Below are 19,425 nucleotides of genomic sequence, written 5' to 3' on the forward strand. Positions count from 1 at the left end.
AGGAGTAATGGAGCTTGTAGAAGCACAAAGTCATGAACTTACTTCCCTGAGCAGTTTAATTTGCTGCTGTTGCTGATGAGATGATACTGAATACTGGGTGGCACTGATGCTGGGTAAAGTGTAGCTAACACGAACTTAGTTAGGTCATGGTTCCAGTCCAAAGTTAAGGGTGTGTGTATGGTGACTTTCTTGCAGGCAGTAGCACGAGATGAAGCCAGACATTGCACAGTGAGAGAGCCCCTTTCTCTCTCTTCTTTCTTCCCTCTCCTTTTCTCCCTCCTCCTCCCTCCCCCTTCTCCTCCCTCCCTCTCCCTCCTCCTTTCCCTCCTCCCACTCCCTCTCCCCCTTTCCTATAAAGACACCAGTGCTCACTCAGGAATGCTCAATTCTTATCCACTTTTTATTCCTCCCAAGGGTGCTACCTCTAAACACCAAAGCTGGATTAAGTTTCTACCATTTTAACACCTCACAGTAGTGGTTAGACTCTACTATGAATTTCAGAGGGGGCTGCACCATATTCATAATGTTGATCATATAACAAGTAGTGGTTGGGATTAGAACCCAAATCAACAAAATGTTTTTGGCTTCTTAATTTAACCAAAATCTAAGCTATGTCTGTTTTGTTTTGTTTTGTTTTGTTTTGACACAGGGTCTCATTATGAAGACCAGGCTAACCTCCAACTCATGATCCTCCTGACTCAGCCTCCAGAGTGAGGGAAAACAGGCATGGACCACAATGCCTGCTTAAGCTATGGATTTTAAAAGTTATCATCATTACAATTTATATCTTTACAAAGCAAAGAGATCCTTGGCTGGTACCCTGGAAGGAAGAGATCTGGATAGATAGTAACAAGGTTTTTTTTTTTAGTTATTATTATTATTATTATTATAATTGGCATCACTAAAGATGTTGACTTGGAGTTCTAGGCCAACATCTGACTACCTTGTCTGAGGAATAAATGGTGGCTATTCTCACACATTACTAAAATTTTAACTTGGAACATGTCCTTGGAGTGTACCGTGTGTCCAGAGTGGTGTGCCCTGTGGTGTGTGCCCTGTGGTGAGCCTCTAGTCTGCAGAACTGCTTGCAAGGCCTGCTGGGACTTGCTCAGCATCCTGCCTTTCCTGTTGGAGTTCAAAATGCCTTGTTTAAAAATACCCAGTGAAGCAGCTTTCTTTCTCTCCCGTTCTGTCTCTTCCCCAGCTCCTTCACAAAGCAGGACATTTTGATATTATAGGGTTGTGGAAAAAAATTCTTCAGGGTGACTCACAATCAGATCTTCCTGAAATGTATCTCAGTTTTGTTGCCCTCAACCCTGACTCTTCCCCCACTTCTGAGCTCTCCCTCCAGGCCTCCAGTCCTTTGGTCCTCCCCATTCCTGAGTATCAGCCCATCCCTGACCTTTGCATGTTCCTAACCCTATCCCATCTCTTCTCATCTCTTTCCCTTCATGAGACCCCAGGATACAGGAGGCCTTTAGCCAGTGACCCAAACCATTTGCTCCTCACTTTTCTTGGTAGGTTCTAGAAGCTGTTAAGTTTAGTGGCTTCTAGGTGTTATTGAAAGGCTCCTCTGTCAACACTACCAAGTCAGAAGGGCAGTGTCAGGAGTGTGCAACATCACACAGCACCTTTAGAAAGGGTATTCATGATGTTGATCATCACTGTGTATGTGTGTGTGTGTGCACGCGCGTGCGCGCGCATGTTTGAAGTGTTTTCTCTCCTCCCATGTAGGGCCCAGATTTGGCATGTGGTTGTCAGATTTGGCTTGTGGTGTCCTTAGCTACTACTGATCTGTCTCACTGTCTCCCTCCCTTTCAATTCTGTGAACAATAGTCATACTAGTAAAAGGAATGATAGCACTCTAAGAACAATAACAATCGTGCATCCACTGAGCTCTGTGTCCTGCAGTGCCCTGCCCTCAGCACATTCTCTCAGGTCCATCCAGGAGAACTCTCCCAGTAGCCCTAATAAACTCTGACTTCACTCTCTGTTTTATGGATGGGAAAACAGGAGCAGATATGTCAAGGAGTTTGCCTAAGGCATTCAGTTAGTGTGTTAGGACAATTACAGAATGACCAAATGACACAAATTCCATTTAGTTGGTGTCCTGAATAGGTGAAGAAGGGTTTGTTTCTAGGTCATTGGTTATCTACCTTGTGGGTCTTCTGAGAGGATTTAGTGTGGTCCAATGTTGGGCCCTGAGATGTACTAGGTGGGGGAAAACTTATTTCCTTGACCTTGCGGGTAGGAAAATCCTGCTTTGGGCCATGTGAGAGATAAAGGAGAGACTTTCCTGAGATGCAAAGAGGTGGAGGTGAGGTCCCAGGAGCAGGTGAACAAGGGTGCTGCAGGACTTCCCAGTTTTCCTGCATGTCAACAAATATTTACACACGGGGCAGTATGGCAGCCGGCCGGAAAGGGAGTGGTCTATTGTAAGCTCTCAGGGCGGACCAGATGAGTGTAGCTTTATGTGGCCCAGCAAAGGGGTCTGCAGATGGCCATGCTCATTAGCTGGTACTTCTCCTTTGCTCGTACCTCTATTAGATGCCTCCCATACTTCTAGAACAGCACTGGTTTCAAGAACAGACTTTGTGCCCAGTGAAGAAAATTGTTACTATGTAGCATTTCCTCAAAGTTCGCAGGACTGAACTTATTTATTTATTTATTTACTTACTTACTTACTTACTTACTTATTATAAGGGGTAGCAAAGGGGCTGGGGAAATGGCTCAGAGAGTAAAGGTGCTTGTTGCCAATGCTGATAACCTAAATTCAATATCTGTGATTCACATGGTGTAAGGGTAGAGAGTTCCAATTCTGGCACCCTGTCCTCTGCCCTCCTCACCCAAAGCTGTGCAAAACACGTAATACATGCAAAACACATCAACGCAATATAAATACATAATAAAGAGGTTTCGAGCATGGAGGGGCTTTGAGTTGTTGAAAGTTCTTTCTATTACGATTTGGAGCCACTGTGGTAGGTAAGGGAGGGAGGGAAGGAAGTGGGGCGGGGACTAGACCTTATTTATTGCCTATGTGGGCTCAGAAACTTCCTTGAGGGGGCTCAGCATAGGAGCAGAGCTCTGGCCCTTGCAGGATCCAGTCATGGGCGGTAAAGACTGTTGGAGGTCAGTAGGGTAACAAGATGGCCAGGAAGTGGCTGCTGGGTGTGGCAAGAAGGAAATGAGTAACCTTGAGGAGTCAACAAGGGAAGAATGGTTAAGCTGAGGGGGATAGGCAGATAGAGGACAAGCAAGAAAGAGTGCACATGTGTGTGTAAGCATGTGTGAGCATGCATGTGTGTGTGTGTGTGTGCATGTGTGTATACACGTGAGACAAGCTTTCAGTAACCCACACTGGATGACCTTGAACTTCCGAGCTCCCAATTCTTCTATTTCTGCTGCTCCTAGGATTGTAGGATTATAGGCATGTGCTACCAGGTCTGGTTTCCTCAGTGCTGGGATTGAACCTAGAGGTTCACGTGTGGTAGGCAGGCTACTCTGGCAACTGAAGACCTTTCATGTGAGGAGGCTTTAGTAGTTGATGTGATGAGAAAGGTTGACTGTCTCTACATAGGACCTCTGTGACCTAGGGGACTGTCTGTTGTCATGAAGTCTCCTGAGTGTGTTGGGATGGGAGAAAGGGAGGCAGAAGACTCCTGAAGGGAGGGAAAAGGAAAGTCCCTGTAGAGAAATGAGAACTATTTTCCTTAAAACCACCACCACCACCACCACCACCACCACCACCACCACCACCACCAAAACAGAAGCATACTGGAAAACACAGTCCTGTTTTCAGATTTTTGCCTGTCAGGTGAAAAGGCCCCACGTGGGACTGGCTGACTACCCTGCCTGTCTTTCTCTTTGAGGTGGTGGTGGTGTAACATTAGTAGTTTTCCCCTGGCCCCCGCCATGCCTGAGGAGACAGGTCCTAGGTAAAGCTGGAGTTGTATGTGCAGTCTAGAAGACATGTCAGTGCATACGTGTCTCCAGGTCTGGTGGCAGATACAGGACACACATGCATTGAGTTAGACCAGGAGATAGCTAGACAGTATCTGAGAATTCAGATATTCTGGTTTCTTGTCATTCAATGACACCACCCAGCGTTGTGTGTATTTTATTACAAGGTCCCCAGAGCCTCCTTTCACTGAAGTACCTAAAGAGAATCTTTCTATCTTTTAAAAAAGATTCATTTATCTTTATGTGTCTGTGTGTTTTACCTTTATGGGTGTATGTGCATCACATGTGTGCCTGATGCTACCAATGTCAGAAAAGGGTGACATATCCCCTGGGGTTTTGGGTGGTTGTGAGCTGAAAACAGCAAGTCCTCTTAACCACAGAGTCACCTCTTCAGCTCTCAAAGGGAATAGTCACAGGATAGGGTTGCCCAGTAGAATCAGGTTCTGCTACATTTGAAGGCTTTCTACATGTCCCGGCTTGGCCTTGTCACTTCTTGCCCACCATACCTTCCCCTGCTCTATCTTCTTACTGAAAAAATGAACACAACCCTCCTGATCCCTTCCCCCAATCTTCAACCAATTTCCCTGAAAGAAAGTCTCGTGTGTGTGTGTGTGTGTGTGTGTGTGTGTGTGTGTGTGAAGGAGTATCTACTCCTCAGCTGACAGGAGAGAGTACTGGCTTCAGCAGCTCGCTATTGAAGGCATCCTGTGGCTTGTTGTTGTTTTTGTTGTTGTTTCTTGTGAGGTGGCCTCCAGTATGCAGATGTTCACTAATGCCTTCACTTTGCACAGTGGACCTGCTGTGCTGTTCTACAATGAAGTACTATGGAGACTGATGGGTTAGAGGGTCCCTGCAGAGAGGATCAGGAAGGGAGTCATTGTCTGTGGTATGTGAGTGTGTCCTGGCAGTCACACTGCATCCTGAATTATGTTGCTTCCTCTCACCTACCTCCTATTAGTTGTTTGTCCCTCCCTGCACCCTTTCCTTCTTGGGTTACCACCAATGCTAGGCTAAGGTACTGAAGTGTTTAAAATTCTTCCAGTGAATTTATCAACCCCTTTCACTGGGTGTCTTGTGTTTCATGTTTGAGTTCTGAGTCCTTTTGCTTGTGATGGTTTCTGGAAAATGTTGGGCAACCTAGCCATCCAGCTATCCATCTATCCATCTGTCCATCCGTTTGTCCGTCCATCTGTCCACCCACCCATCCATCCATCCATCCATCCATCCATCCATCCACCCACCCACCCACCCACCCACCCATCCATCCATCCATCCATCCATCCATCCATCCATCCATCCATCTGTCTATCCCTCTGCCTCATATCATTGAGAATCCCCCAGGAGGCAAGGTTCTGGGCTATTTGGTGAGTATACAGTTTTGAGGAAAGCAAGAGAGACCAACATTGTTCCTGCCTGTGTGGATCTTCTGTTGCCTACTCTGGTAGGCCAAAGATGTGTAGGTGTTAAGTTCAGCTTTGTCCCTGTGGATACAAGGGTGGGCGGTATACAGAGCTTAACTGTAACACTAGAAATTAGAAATGGCCTTCATGACCATGGGCCAAACATCAGCAGGCAACACATTTATTTTGTTATTTTATGTTTTGTTTCTTGTACATCTTAGACTGGGATATCTACAAGAGGCCTCTATGGTTATACCTGTCCCTTATTCCCTCCTGTCTCCAGATCCTCCCGTACCATGGCTGGCTGTCACATTGAGCAATGTTTATGACTTATCTATAGTGGCCTTTCTGACCAGAACCATTGCCATCCAAATGCAGTGACCTTCTGTGAGAGGCAGTAGCAGGCTTCATGACAGGACACAAGGGACAGAAAGGCTGGTCAGCTGAGACTCCATGAGCCTACTCTGGGAAGAAACAGACACATCTGTCTGGGAGAAGTCTGCCTCAGGAGGCAAAGGCTCCACGGAAAGCTGTTGCTCCTTTAGCTGGGAATCCTATAGCTTGTCAGCCTTACTAGGTGGAGTGGGTGGAGAGAGGTGGATGGTGGGCTAGGTACTCACCAATCCTATAGGGAAGATAAGGTTCCTGGAGTGCTGAAGTCCTGGGGTGTGATTTGAGAATTCTTCATGGCCAAGGTAACAAACTGAGATGTGTGTGTATGTGTGTGTGTATGTGTGTGTGTTGATTGTTCTCTGCCTTCTATATTGAGGCTGAGTTTCTTGTCCTGGTGATCTCCTGTTTTTGCCTCCCACATCACATTTGCCTGACATTTACATGGGTGCCCCAGATCTGAACTCTGGTCCTCTCTCGTGCAGGACTGAACAATCTTCCCAGCCCCAAGAGTGGTTTTTAGCCTTCACCTTGCTTCTCATTCTGACAGCATCTGAGAATGTATCATAAAGTAAATGAGGGCCATTCCCTTTGTATATATTTTAAGAGGAATCCAAATCCCCAGGGCAGAAAAGCCAGAGTGTGCCTTGGCCCCTGGAGGGTAGTGTGTGTTTGTGTGTGTGTGTGTGTGTGTGTTTATGTGTGTGAGTGTTTGTGTGTGTGCCTGTGTCTGTATCTCTGTGTGTTTGTGTGTGTATGTGTATGTGGTGTCTGAAGTATATGCTGATATGACAGATTGGGTTCTTCCCGTTTCTAACTCTCATCAGACATGGTTGTCGATGCACAGGATATGGCCTGGGGATCTGGTAATGCAGCTCAGTTGCTAGAGAGTTGGCCTACCACACTGGGTTCAGTCCTTAGCACTGCACAAACCAAGCACTTTGGTGGAAGAGGTGGGAGGATCAGAAGTTCAAGGGTATCCTTGACCTCAGCTAATTTGAGGACTGGCTTGGTCTACATAGGGCCCTGTCTCAAGACAAACAGTCAACAAACAAATAAACAACAACAAAACAAAACAAAAACCCAATCCCATAAACAACAGTAACAGTAGCAGCAGCAGCAGCAACACTTAACACAGGGAAAGGATGCTATGCTAGAAATCAGTGACTCTGAGGACTATACTCACAGCACTGTGAGCTACTAGAGGTTTTATGTTATGGCTGAAGAAACAAGCCTAGGAAATGCAGTGATGGACTGCTATGCCCCGCCCCAGAGTCGCAGGGCAGGATGGGAACCTCAGCCGGTGCCCTTGTTCTCATGTGGTCTGTGCTGTGACTCCTTACCCGTGCATCTTACTGTCTCTCCAACAGAAGTGCACAGAGGGCAGAACCTTAAGGGCCATGTTCTCTGTGGTGTCCCAGGGGCTGGTGACAAGGCCTGCACACCCGGCTGTCCCTTCACTGGCGTTTGGACTTCGGCGTTCTCAAGCTGCCATTTGTTGGAGTCATTCTCTTCGCTCTCTAGTTAGGGATCATTTTCGTGGCTCCCCCTGTGCCGTGTTTTCTGGGCTCTGAGACTGAGCCACCCCACAGGTGGATGCCTTGCAGGAGTGACATTGCCACGAACTGTTGCCATCTGTGAGTTCCTCAGCTGTGCAGTTAAACCGGGGATCTAAAGAATTGAGAAGAAAACAACTGCTTTTGTATTGAACACCGAGGGTTTTCCCTCTTATTCCTAAAAGGCACAGTGTAATATCCATTTCCATAGCATTTCTGCAGTATTAGGTATCATAGCTCAAGAGATGACTTAAGCACACAAAAGGATGTACACAGGTTCTACTCCATTGTTTGTGGAGGACTAGATCATCTGCAGAATTTAGTATCTGGGAGGGGCTCCTAGGAGCAGTTCCCTGTGGGTACTTAGGGTAGCTGTACTTCCTACAAGGCCTTGGCAACCGCTCTTCTTTGATGTCCTTGGAAAACGAGGGCAAGGAAGTGCATTTTCTCCCACCGTCAAATGCCTTCAGTCCCTGGCTATGAGGAGTCGTGTTTTTGTGCCATCTGTGTCTGGTTTCCAGGGTGCTGTGTGCAAGCATGAAGGGCCATGGCTGGGTTTCACTCACTCCAGGGCTTGCTTTTCTGATTTGTCACCACTGAAAGCCATATTCTGAGCAGATCAAGTTGGAGGGGCCAAGCTGTGAGCATTCCTCTGTCAGTCCCCGGATAGGCCCCGGGGCTTCATGGAGAGAGCAAAGGGAGCATGATTCTTGAGAGAGTGGATGATAGTCTTCTAAACAAGTGCCTGGACTCCGGGCTGATAGATCCTCTCTTTGAGTAATAGTTCACAGGTGCTTCTATGTAAATCACCAGTTTCTTTTGAGGTCATCATGATCCTTTGGCCAGGTGGCTGAGGGGCAGGCCTTCATCTTGGATTGGTCTCTTGTTCCTATGTTTTTTTGAGGTACTGTGTGTCTCTGATGACCACCCTGGGTTCTCCATGTTTTTTTGTTTTGCAGCCTAAACTTCTTTGATATTTTTGTGGGTAGCTCCCTGCATTATTCCAAACCCAGACACCTACACAGTGCATGCATCTTCTGTAGCCTTTTGACTTCTGGACTGTTACCAAGATACAAGTAGCTATCGAGGATGGAGGAAAGAGAATGTGCGTGTAGGGGTAGCTCCACTCCAGTGCAGCTGCCTGGGGGAATGGCTGGGTGATTTTCTTGGGCTACAGTGTGTTTAGATTGTGTTAGCTACTTTGGTTGCTGGTGGGGTGGGAAGGAAAGAGGCACCCAGGAGTTCACCCAACTCACAGGTCTGTGGTTAATGTCTTGATGGCAGTGGTTCAAGGCTTTTTACTTCTGAGTATGTCATTCCCATTTGTGTGTTGGTTCAATTTGCAAATGCAGAATCACTTGCCATCTGACTATCTGACCATCTGAATCATCTGACCATCTATCCACCCATCTATTCACCCATCCATCTGTGAATTAGCTCATCCATTTGTCTATTACTCCATCCATCCATCCATCCATCCATCCATCCATCCATCCATCCATCCTTCCATTCATGTATGCAGTAAAGGAACTATGCAGGTAAAGCAAATGAGGAAAATGGGCTTACAAAAGATGACAGGGGTGATGGAGATTCTGGTGACCCAGGATTCTAAGCAGGGCCAGCGTTGCCTATTTTTTCAGCCCATTCTACATCCTAGCATGAGTAGAGGCTGCTCTGACATCTGTTTAGCCCCATCATCCCCAGGATGACGCTAATGTAGCCCATCTTGTGGGTCTGGTTGCCATGCCCTGCTTCCTGCATGCTCTTGAGATTCTTGGGTGTGATACCCATAGCCATTCCAAAACTGTGGCTTACATGCATCTTATGGGTTTCCGGAGAAGTGGTAAAGCAAGAGAGACCTGGTGTATTTAGGGTACATGGAGAATGCTCACCAGCAGAAGGGCCTGTGTGAAGGGCTATCTTTGGCTCCACTGAACCTGTGATTTACCAAGGTGGGATATAGGTGAGGAAGAGCCATACTTCCCACTGCTCCTGTGATTTGGAGCCTGTGACTTCTGGAGCTGAGCAGAACCTGCTAAAGGGAAAGGGGACCAAGCTGTATACACAGTTTTTCATGGGCATTCTGGTCCCAGAGAGTCCTGCAGGTATCAGCGTTGACGTTGGTCATGTATGATCCTTTGCCAGAAACCCATTTTCTTCAGATTTCCACTTTTCAGGATCATTTTAACTAATGGGTCCTTAATGATTGCTTGTATCATTTTATTTGTTGAAAATATGGATACCAGATGTAGAATATTAAAAGGAACCTAGCCAAAGGGATAAATGGAGCTCACGAGCCCATCTTATAAAAAACCATCAGCAGGTAAAGCTGTTTACCGAGGAAGTAGATTTATTGATGATGGACAGTGTCCAAGAGCCTCCTTGGTTTGTCTTCTTTACCATAGCCACCCAGCCAGGTCGAGAGAGGGCAGCATAAATTACTATTTCACAGAAGTAAAGATGTTAATTAAGAAAACAGCAAGGTTCCTGTTGTTGCTGAATTTAGAACCCAACTCTGCACACACTTAATCACTACCACTAGCATTATAGGTATGTGTGAAAGAAACTTCTTTTGTTTGATGAAACTCAGTGGGAAAGGATGTCAACTAGGAAGAATAAGTCAGTTTTTTTCTTTTTGTCTTATCTGTCTGTCTGTCTGTCTATCTTATCTATCTACCATCTCTATGGATTGGTTGGATCTATCATCTCTGTCTATCTATCTATCTATCTATCTATCTATCTATCTATCTATCTATCCCCCCCATTTTTTTGAGTCAGGGTCAGGATGACCTTGAACTCAATGTGTAGCTCAGGATGATTGTCCTGTTGGGAGTGATAGTTATGTAGTACTGAGGATCCAGTTTATGTAGTACTGAGGATCCAGTTTATGTAGTACTGAGGATCAAGCCCAGGGTTGTATGTATGGCAGGCATGGACTCTACACACTCACCTACACCACTAGACCAGAAAGTGGATTTTAACATTAGGTATTAGTAACCTAAACTAAAAGTATTCCATAGTATTACCAAAATATCCCAGAGCTGGCAAGATCGCTCAGTGGGTACAGGTGTTGGCTCCCTGTAACTCATGGTGGATGGAAAGGAGCCACTTAGGCAAGTTGTCTTCTGATTTCCATGTGCATAAACATAAAAAAAAAAGTGAAAAAATCTATAAACAACCAAAGGGTCTCAATAGAATTTTCAATGTAACCTTATCCCTGCCTTCTAAGGTACACACTATTCATTAATTTACACCATTATTGATTCCATGAAGATTCATGAGATATTTATGTAACTATCACATGGGAAGCCTTTTCTTGTCAGTTGAGTATATAAAGATGAAGGGAAACCGATTGCTGCCTGTACCTGTTAGTTTTGCTACTTACCACAATGCCCCGAGAACAGTGACTTCCGTTGGAGGACAATCAACCATTTACCGTGCTTATTGTTCCGTGGTCTAGTCTAGGCTCCCTTAGGTCTGCAGGCAGCTGGTCTTGGGCAGTTTTAACCTGGACAGCCTGCCTCTGCTCCACATGTTCCCATGCTAAGCCACTAGCTACACTGGGTTCCAGGAGAGTTGGAGTGTGAGGAGATGCAGCGCATCTTCATCTTGGAAGGCTCCAGACTGGCAGAAGCCAGTGATTTCTCTGGGTAGTTCTCACTGTTGGTGAGGTGTTCAGGGAACGGTAGTCCTTTTCCTCGGGCCTTGGTCTTTTTGTGCCTTGGTCTCTTTGCTACTTTGTTTCATCCCACCTTACCCTCCTGGGAACACTTGTCTTCTGGTCTAACTCTCTCTTAGATCTACTTTGTTAATCTTCTCGTGTGATTCCAGACTTAACCGTGGTTTCCAACAGGGATGCCATGTTTAGGTTGCATTTAGCATTTACTGGGAATGACAGTGCAGAACTACCTGATCTCAACAGTGGAGCTTTTTGGAAAATGGGAATAATAAAGAGTTCTCTGCCTTATGCAGTTTGTTAAGATTAAATAAATGAATGCATAGAATACTTAGCATGGTATCCAACAACTCTAAGTTCACCATGATGCCTAAAATTTCAGATGATGTGTGACTCATACTACAGTCTCTCTCTCTCTCTCTCTCTCTCTCTCTCTCTGTATTCATGTGGGTGCAGCACAAGCGAGTGCAGTGTGTGTGTGTGTGTGTGTGTGTGTATGTGTGTGTGTGTGTGTACCTGCGTGCATGCATGTGGAGCCCTGAGGAGGATAACAGGCATCTCCCAGTGATCATGGAGCATACTAGTTTGGATAGACTGGCTATCCAGTCAGTTCCTGGGATCTACCTGCCTGTCTCTGCTTCCATCCCATTTTGTTGGGCCTTTGAGACAGACTATGTAGCCTTGACTGGCCCTGAACTCCTGCTCCTCCTGCTCCAGCATCCTTGTGTGTTTGGATTACAGCCACATACCACCAAGGCTCGCTCTGATATTTTGAACATCATCTGAGATACTTCAGCGGTAGAATCCCACAGACCTGTAATGTTGTTCCATTAAGATAAAGTCCGTGTTCCTTTGTTCTTTGCCTCAGTTTTTCCATCTACAAAATGGGAGGACAAAAAATACTGTTGACTATAATCTGCAGCCCAAATTTATTGGACTATAATTAAAAGTAAGAAAGGGTTGGAAAGAGAAAGGCATCCAGAACACTGGAGCCTGAATCTGTGGATGAGAAAGGCCTCCTTTTTTTTTTTTTTTCTACAAAGTAAACAGATCTCTGTTTCTGGACCGTGTCTGAATTAAGGTGACATCACTCTGATCCTGTTGGTAAATCTTCGGGTGTCTCTCCTAGTCCTCAGACCTCAGCATGGCAAAATTCATCTGCAGTGGGGGAAGCGGGCTTTCTGGTTCCTGGGGCTCAACAGGGTCTGGTGTATTTGCTGACAGCCAAATGGTTCATGTCAAGCAGATGGATTTAGTGACTGGGCCTGACAGAACCGAAGCAGTAGACTAACAGGAGCATGCCCAGTTCACGAGCTGCCCTTTGCTAAGTATTTACTGGCCCCTATGCATGGAGAGAAGGATTCGGGGCCTGTTTTGTTCTTTGTTCTTGTGGTTAGTATTTCCAGTTGAATAAATGACAGCTCAGACTTTATTAAGTGATTGTATTGACTAATTTTTGTCAAATTGATATAGATGATGGCCATCTGGGGAGAGGGAACCTCAACTGAAAAAAATGCCTATATTAGATTTTCTTGCAGTCAAATCTGTGAGAGATATATCCATATCCATATCCACATATATACATAAGATTTTTTTTTTTTGAGACAGAGCCTAGAACTTGCTCTGTAGACCAGGCTGGTCTTGAACTCACAGAGGCCTTACTGTCTCTGCCTCCAGAGTGCTGGAACTAAAGGCATGCTCTACAAGTCAAGGTGCACTGTTGGCTACCCTGGGGTGTGCGGTTCTGAGTTGTATAAGAAAGCAAACTGAGCAAGTCACAGAGAGCAAGTCAGTAAGCAACACCCTCCATGGTCTCCAATTCAGTTTGGGCATCTTGGTTCCTGCCCTGAGTTCCTGTCTTGACTTCCCTGGCTTATTCTGAAACCTGTGCTCCCTGAGAGCATTTGCTTTCGTTGTTGTTTGAGAGAGTCTCAAAGGCTGGTCTTGAACTCTCTGTGTAGTCAAAGATGACCTTGAACTTCTGATCCTCCTGTCTACATGGACTTGCTGAGTGTTGTATGCTACCATACCTGGTATCTGCAGTGCTGGGGATTGACCCTAGTGCCTTGTGTTTGTTAGACGAGTAGTCAATCAACATGGATTAATTTCCAGCCCACAACAAATATGCTTTGTACTTGAATGTTTCTCAAAAAGTAAGACATTTTCTGCATTCCTCTTATTTAAAAAAAAAAAAACAGTGTACGTGTGTGTATTTATGTGTGAGTTTGTACATGTGAGTATGGTGACTTTGGAGGTAGGAAGAAGCTCTCAGTTTCCCTGGAGCTGGAGTTAGAGACATTTATAAACCCAATGAATTGGGTGCTGAGAATAAAACTTGGGTCTTCTGGAAGAGCCATGTGCACCTTGGTTGCACTGAGCCATCTCTCCGGCCCCAGCTTCAATATTCTTGAACTCAGGACGGAACAATACTCACTCTATTTCTTCACCATGGCTTTAATAGTGTCTACATGTACATGCAGCCGACCCTACCTTGGCAGACAGAAGAAACCACACCTCTTCAAAGAGGCTTCTTCAAAGCTACACCCAAATCCTAATCTACAACCCATTAACATCTTATCTACATGGCAAAAGGGACTTTGAAGATGTGATGAAGATGTGACATGGGGAAGAGAGGCTGGACTTGGAGGTGGCCCGACATCAACCGGAGGGTCTTGATAAGAGGGATGAGCTTACAGCCTGACTGGTAACAGAGACTTGAGACAGGTAGTGAAGGATCCCCAGGCTGGAAAAGGCAAAGAAGCAGGTTCTCTCCCTTAAAGCTTCAGGAAGCAACACGGACATCCTGATGCTAGCCCTGAAGACTTGTTCTGGACTGCTGATATCTAGAATGTTATACTAGGAAGCTAGTGTCGGGCTGACTACTTAGACTGGGGTCATTTGCTTCCATGGTAATAAGAAGCAGACCCAGCACCTCTCCATGTACTACTCAATGTTCCAAACTGTCAGCCTGTGGAAGCTGTGGTTGGGTTTGGGAAGACAGCTTAGCGATTTAGCCCTTGCCTAGTATACTAGAAGCCCTGAGTTCCACCTGCCTCTCCACAAATCCTTTAATGATCTCCCACCATCAACTTGTGGAAGCTCCTCCTCTTCTGTGACCCAGTGCCCTTTAAACGAAAGTGGACAATCAGCAGACTCTGGGCAGATCTGTGCTGGGGCTTAGGTTTCTGCTGCTGGAAGGTTTTGTCCCAAATCATCCATATACCTCACTCTACTTCGGACTCCTGGCCCGACCAGCTAGACAGCTGATTGGTCACTGGAACTAATGATGTGGCTGGCTCTTTTTTTAAGTTTCCTCCATTTCTTAATATATTCTGCTCTGTTTATCCAGTGGGCAGAGTCTCCTTGAACAGACAGTATTATCTTGTAATTGACTCATGACCTACTGTTTTCTGTCATGGGTGTTACCAAGTGAGTGGAAGACGGAGCCCCCATATCACAGTATTGAGAGCTAATATTTGCTGGTCATGTGGACTCAGGGGATTATGTTGCTTTCCCTGGGTGGGGGATGTCTTTCTGTTTACCCTGCATAGAAAGGGCAATGACAGGCAGTACAAATGATCCCATCCAAGACTGCGTGGAGAGTCAGTGAAGTGTTTACTGAGGTAACTCAGTAGGCAGGTTTGAGTAGCTGCATCATTGAGAAGCTACTCCAGCATGGATGATAACTAAGAAAGCCGTACCAGAGGAATTTTATGATTACTCCCATTTTACAGATGAGAAGTGAGGCTCAGGTCAGCAGACAAGTACACAAGGAGCTAGAACTCATGACTGGAGAGCTTCTTCTGGACAGGATCCTGAGGCTGAGTGCTGATAGCTACTGCCTACCAATTCCCTGGCCATATGAATGAATGAATAACATGGAGACTAGACTTCTGCGTGAACTCAGCCCAGAGAGAGCAAGGTGGGCACAGGGGATGTTAGTCCGACAGTGGAGAGCTTACTCTTATGGGCATGGGGATTTCCTGGTGCTGCCTTCATTACTCCTTTCTACTCAGTCTGTACTGAAAGGTATGTCCAACAACAAACACACATACATGTGCACATCCGAACATATACATTATATATATACACATATACACATGCACATACAACCATTATAATATACATATATATGCATGCATATACACACATGCCATCACTTATATATGCATATATATACACATATATACATGTGCACATGCACACACAACCATTATGTATCCATACGTATATATACACAGGTGTACATACAACTAATATATATACATACAATATACACACATATGCACTCACACATATATACATAGAAACATACACATACACACATTGCATACACATATATTATGTATAATATATACACATGTACATGCATTATATATACATGTGTATGCATGCACACATGCATATACATACATTATGTATAATATATATATAGACACACACACGCACATGCATTACATATATACATGTGTATGCATACACATACATTATATGCATGTATATACACTGAACATATATTACACACACACACACACACACACCCTTGTCATGTATATCAGATAAAGTCTCATGTAGCCCCAGCTGGCCTTGAACTCACTATATGGCTGAGGAGGACTTTGGACAATGGGTCTTCTCCACCCTCCTCTGGGTCCTGGGATTATAGTTGTGTGTTGACATTCCTGGCTAAGTCCAAGTACAAACTTATTGAATTTACCTGCATCCTCCTCACCATAGACCTATCAGCAGACAGCATGTGTGGGTGGTGGGATAGTGGTCTCTTAGTGTGTTTGTTTCCCTGGGGTTCCTCTCCGGATGCTCTGAAGGGCCCAGCCGGGGATCTAGGGCTGATGCTTGTTGATTTCTGTCCTTCCTCCCTGGATATGGAAGAGAGATGTACGTGTTGAGAGTGAGGATGGAGAGGAAATTAGCGTGAAGCTGCGGCAGCAGCCCATATGGCCTTTGCCTATGTGGAAATTGCCAGTGTCCTTAACGCGCTGGCGGCGAGCGCGCCTGTTTCCTGTATTTCACTTTCCTGTATGTCTCACTTCTGCGCGAGATGAGAATTTACCGCCAATGAGCCTCATGGCAGATGATGAATAGAAAGCAAGTGACCTCGGCCGTCTCTTCCCTTCCTCTGTCCCTCTGTCCCCAAGAGCGCCTTGTCAGCTTCAGTGATCTTCACCCAGCCAGTCCATATGGTCTGATGCCGCCTTATTAAATTGCCTTATGGCTGCCGGGTGACACTTTCGGCTGCTTTTCTCCCAAAATCACCATCAAGTTATGACTTCATTTGCAGCAGTGGTCAGAGCAGGGCGATTCTATTGATTTTCCTTCTTTTCTTGGTTTCTCTATAAATTAATTGGGTCTAATCATGTTTGCCATCCTATCTTCGGAGGGGATTACGCTTGCGGTGTTTAAACGGGCTGAGAGTGTTTTTGATCTTAGTGAGTTGTTTGAATTCTAGTAGCCCAGGAACTTTTTTTTTTTTTTTTTTTTTTTTTTTTTTTTTTTGAGACAGTGTCTTGTGGGATCTAAGCTGGCCTTGAGCCCTCAGGCAGCTGAGTAGGACCTTGAACTTCTGATGAACTCGCCTCTACTCCCAATGCTGGAATTATAGGTGTGCATCCCTGTTCTTGGTTTTACACAGTACTGGGGATTGGATCCACGGCTTTGTGTCTGCTGGGCAAACATTCTATAGGCTGATCTACATCCCTAGCCTTGACATCCGGTTCTGTGTTTCAGCAGTAATTTTTTAATCTAAAGGCTAAGCAAAATTCTGAAGGGTTTGGACAGAAGAGAGAGGAGGAAAGTCCTCTTCTTCACAGCCTCATGCCCCCATCATAGCTCTGGGGAGACGACATCATCTTGCCAGGTGTCACTGCAAGCAGCTAGTCCCATTTGGTCTTGTTCTGTCAGACTCACAGATAGGGGGCTAATGGGAGAGCGGGGTAGTCTACTGGAGCAGGCTGCTGGGTCCTGGGAGTGCTGGGATCCCCAGAGGGATAAGCCAGCCAGCAGTTGTGTGGATCAAGGTCAGATGGCTGTGCTGTGTGCTCCAGGAGCCAATGAAAGAGCCAAGGCTGAGATAGGGCTGTTTTGGTCTATGGGGAAGCAGCAGTGCATTCTCTCTCTGCGTCATAGACACAGGCTCACAAGTGCCTCCAATGATGGCCCTCAACACTAGAAATATTGTGCTTTTGCTATTGCGTCCAAAGATAAAGGTAAAGATAAAGTCATTGGTCCTTGACTGGAGTTAACTGTCGGTTGGAAGTAGGGTGATGGTAGGGTAGGAGTGACTTGGGGGGATACTTAGACTTGGGTCAGGTCAGTTGGTCTTCAGTGCCTGCTGCATGAAGCCTCCCCGTTTCGGTGCCACTGTGTCTCTTACTCCTGGGAGTTTCTTGGTGACTGCCATGACTGAACATGAGGTAGAGAGGGCTTTGTGTCTCCATGGGGCTGTGCTGTGGGAACTGTGTGTCTAGGATGAGCATGTGAGTGCTGGAAGTCTCTAGTGAGAGGAGCAGTGGGGACATGTCAGCTGACCAGGACTTATGAGAATCAATGTGTGGACAGTGTGGCTTTGCTAGCAGGGACCTAACCACACCCATCTTTCCTGACTTTCATCCTGCTTCAGCCGGCCTCGTGGTCATGGGTGATGACCTAGGAGCAGAATGCACACACAGGCCTCAAGTCCCTGGCTCCCTCAGATGGAGGTGGCACTGTGGAGTCTGAGGTCTGTTGGCTTGACTGACAGGTGTTCTAGTTCCGCTTTGGTTCAATTTCTTCTCCTCTCTGAGCCTTGGTGTTCTTATCTGTTAAAGTAAGGTGAATGGAAGAGAGCGACAGGCCAAGGCCCAACTTCCCATGTGGTAGCTGCTCAGTAAATTAAGGTACTGTGATTGTTGAAAGTTGTTTGCTTTGTTCGAGTGACCAGCATAGCACCTTACATGGGAGAAGCCTGCCTGATCCTGGTGTAGGAGGAATCCCTGTGCTGTCTCCCAAAGTCTCTGCTTTCATTTTCATAATTGACAGACAGGTTGATGCAATCTCCACGGAGCTCTATGGAGTTTCACTCTTCCTACTCCATACTGCCTCGAATCTTAACAAGGAAGTGTTTAGAGCCCAGGCGATGGCTGCTGGGCAACCCTTCAAGCCAGCAAACGAACATTTATATATAGGTATTAGAGGAACATGCCAATCCTAAGCGGGGAAGAAGAGCTCAGCAGAGGCAGCTGCTGTGAGCTGTGGGTGGCAACGAGCCCATAGTTGTACTGGGGGTGGGAAGGGGGGACTGTAGGAGCTCAGGAGGCTGGGTAATGTCAGTGAGTTGGAGAGTCATAGGGCCAGCCTAAAGTGGAAGGTTCAGACGGAGCAAACCAGGGCGTATTTAATAGCAGGACCATTATAAAACATGGGCAAGGAACCAGTGTGGGGAATGGTGCAGAACCCAAGGGCTAGGGCAAAGGGAATAGGAAGCTGATGGGAATAGCAGCTTGAAGTGCAGAGCTGTGGCCTGCAGGAACCAGATACACCCAGCCCACAGTGACCCGGAAGGAGGGGACGGACGGGGAATGAACACCCTGTCACTTCTCACTCGGTGCACTCCTGGTACCTGCTGTTGGGCCAGGTCAGTGGAGCAGTGGGAAGGAGACAAGAGGCTGATCTCCAAGGCCGACACTGAACAGGGGGAGAAAGAGTCACAGTGAATCCAGGATCCAGAGGGAGGCCAAGGGGATAGGGCCAGGGCAGAAGAGACAGGAGAGGAGATGGGCTCGGAGGAGAGTCCAAGGCCTCAGGCAGTTTAGAGACACATGCGTGAGGAGAGTTGAGGTGTCGGGATTCTCCTGGAGGGAGCACAGGTCAGATATGGATCCCAAGGATCTGCAGGCAGAATGGGAGAGTGATCTGGAGCTAGAAGCACATGTTCTCTGAGCTCCGGTTTCCTCATCTGTAGAAAGGGCATGAGAAAGACAACGGCCTGCACCTCACAGTGAGGGGCAGCAGACCCCACCCCTCCAGTCCTTAGCAGAAAATGAAGGTACAAAGGCTCGTGGATAAATAAGGAACAGATAAGGGGGCGTGCATGCGTGCGTGAAGGAGAGTAGCCAGCTCTGCGTGCGGAAGACTCAGCGGAGACATTAAACAATGTATCCGGTGGATACTTATTGATTGCTTACTGTAGGCTGGGAACCAGTCTTAGCTACTGGGCACATGGGTGTGAATAAATTAGGCCAATCTTTCTCCCAGAGAGCTTACATATTTTCAGGGGAAGAAGGATGATAAGTAAACATAGGAATAGTACTGAGCCTGACAGTTGGCACAGTACTCCGTAGACCTCCACCCAGAGTGACGGGAAAGAATGGGATGGTTCTGAGATGGAGAGCCAGCCCTAAAACCCACCTGGGCTGAGTAGCTGTGGGCTCAGAGGTCCTGAGAAAGGGCC

General features: G+C 46.4%; 1 protein-coding gene across 7 annotated transcripts in view; it reads left to right on the forward strand.

Annotated features, from left to right (window-relative positions):
* Nucleotides 1-19,425, forward strand: part of Dpf3 (double PHD fingers 3) — a 275,541-nt gene that overhangs the window by 84,304 nt on the left and 171,812 nt on the right. The window lies entirely within an intron of this gene.

The sequence above is a fragment of the Apodemus sylvaticus genome, chromosome 6 (assembly GCF_947179515.1).
Source record: "Apodemus sylvaticus chromosome 6, mApoSyl1.1, whole genome shotgun sequence".
In the NCBI taxonomy this organism is placed as follows: domain Eukaryota; kingdom Metazoa; phylum Chordata; class Mammalia; order Rodentia; family Muridae; genus Apodemus; species Apodemus sylvaticus.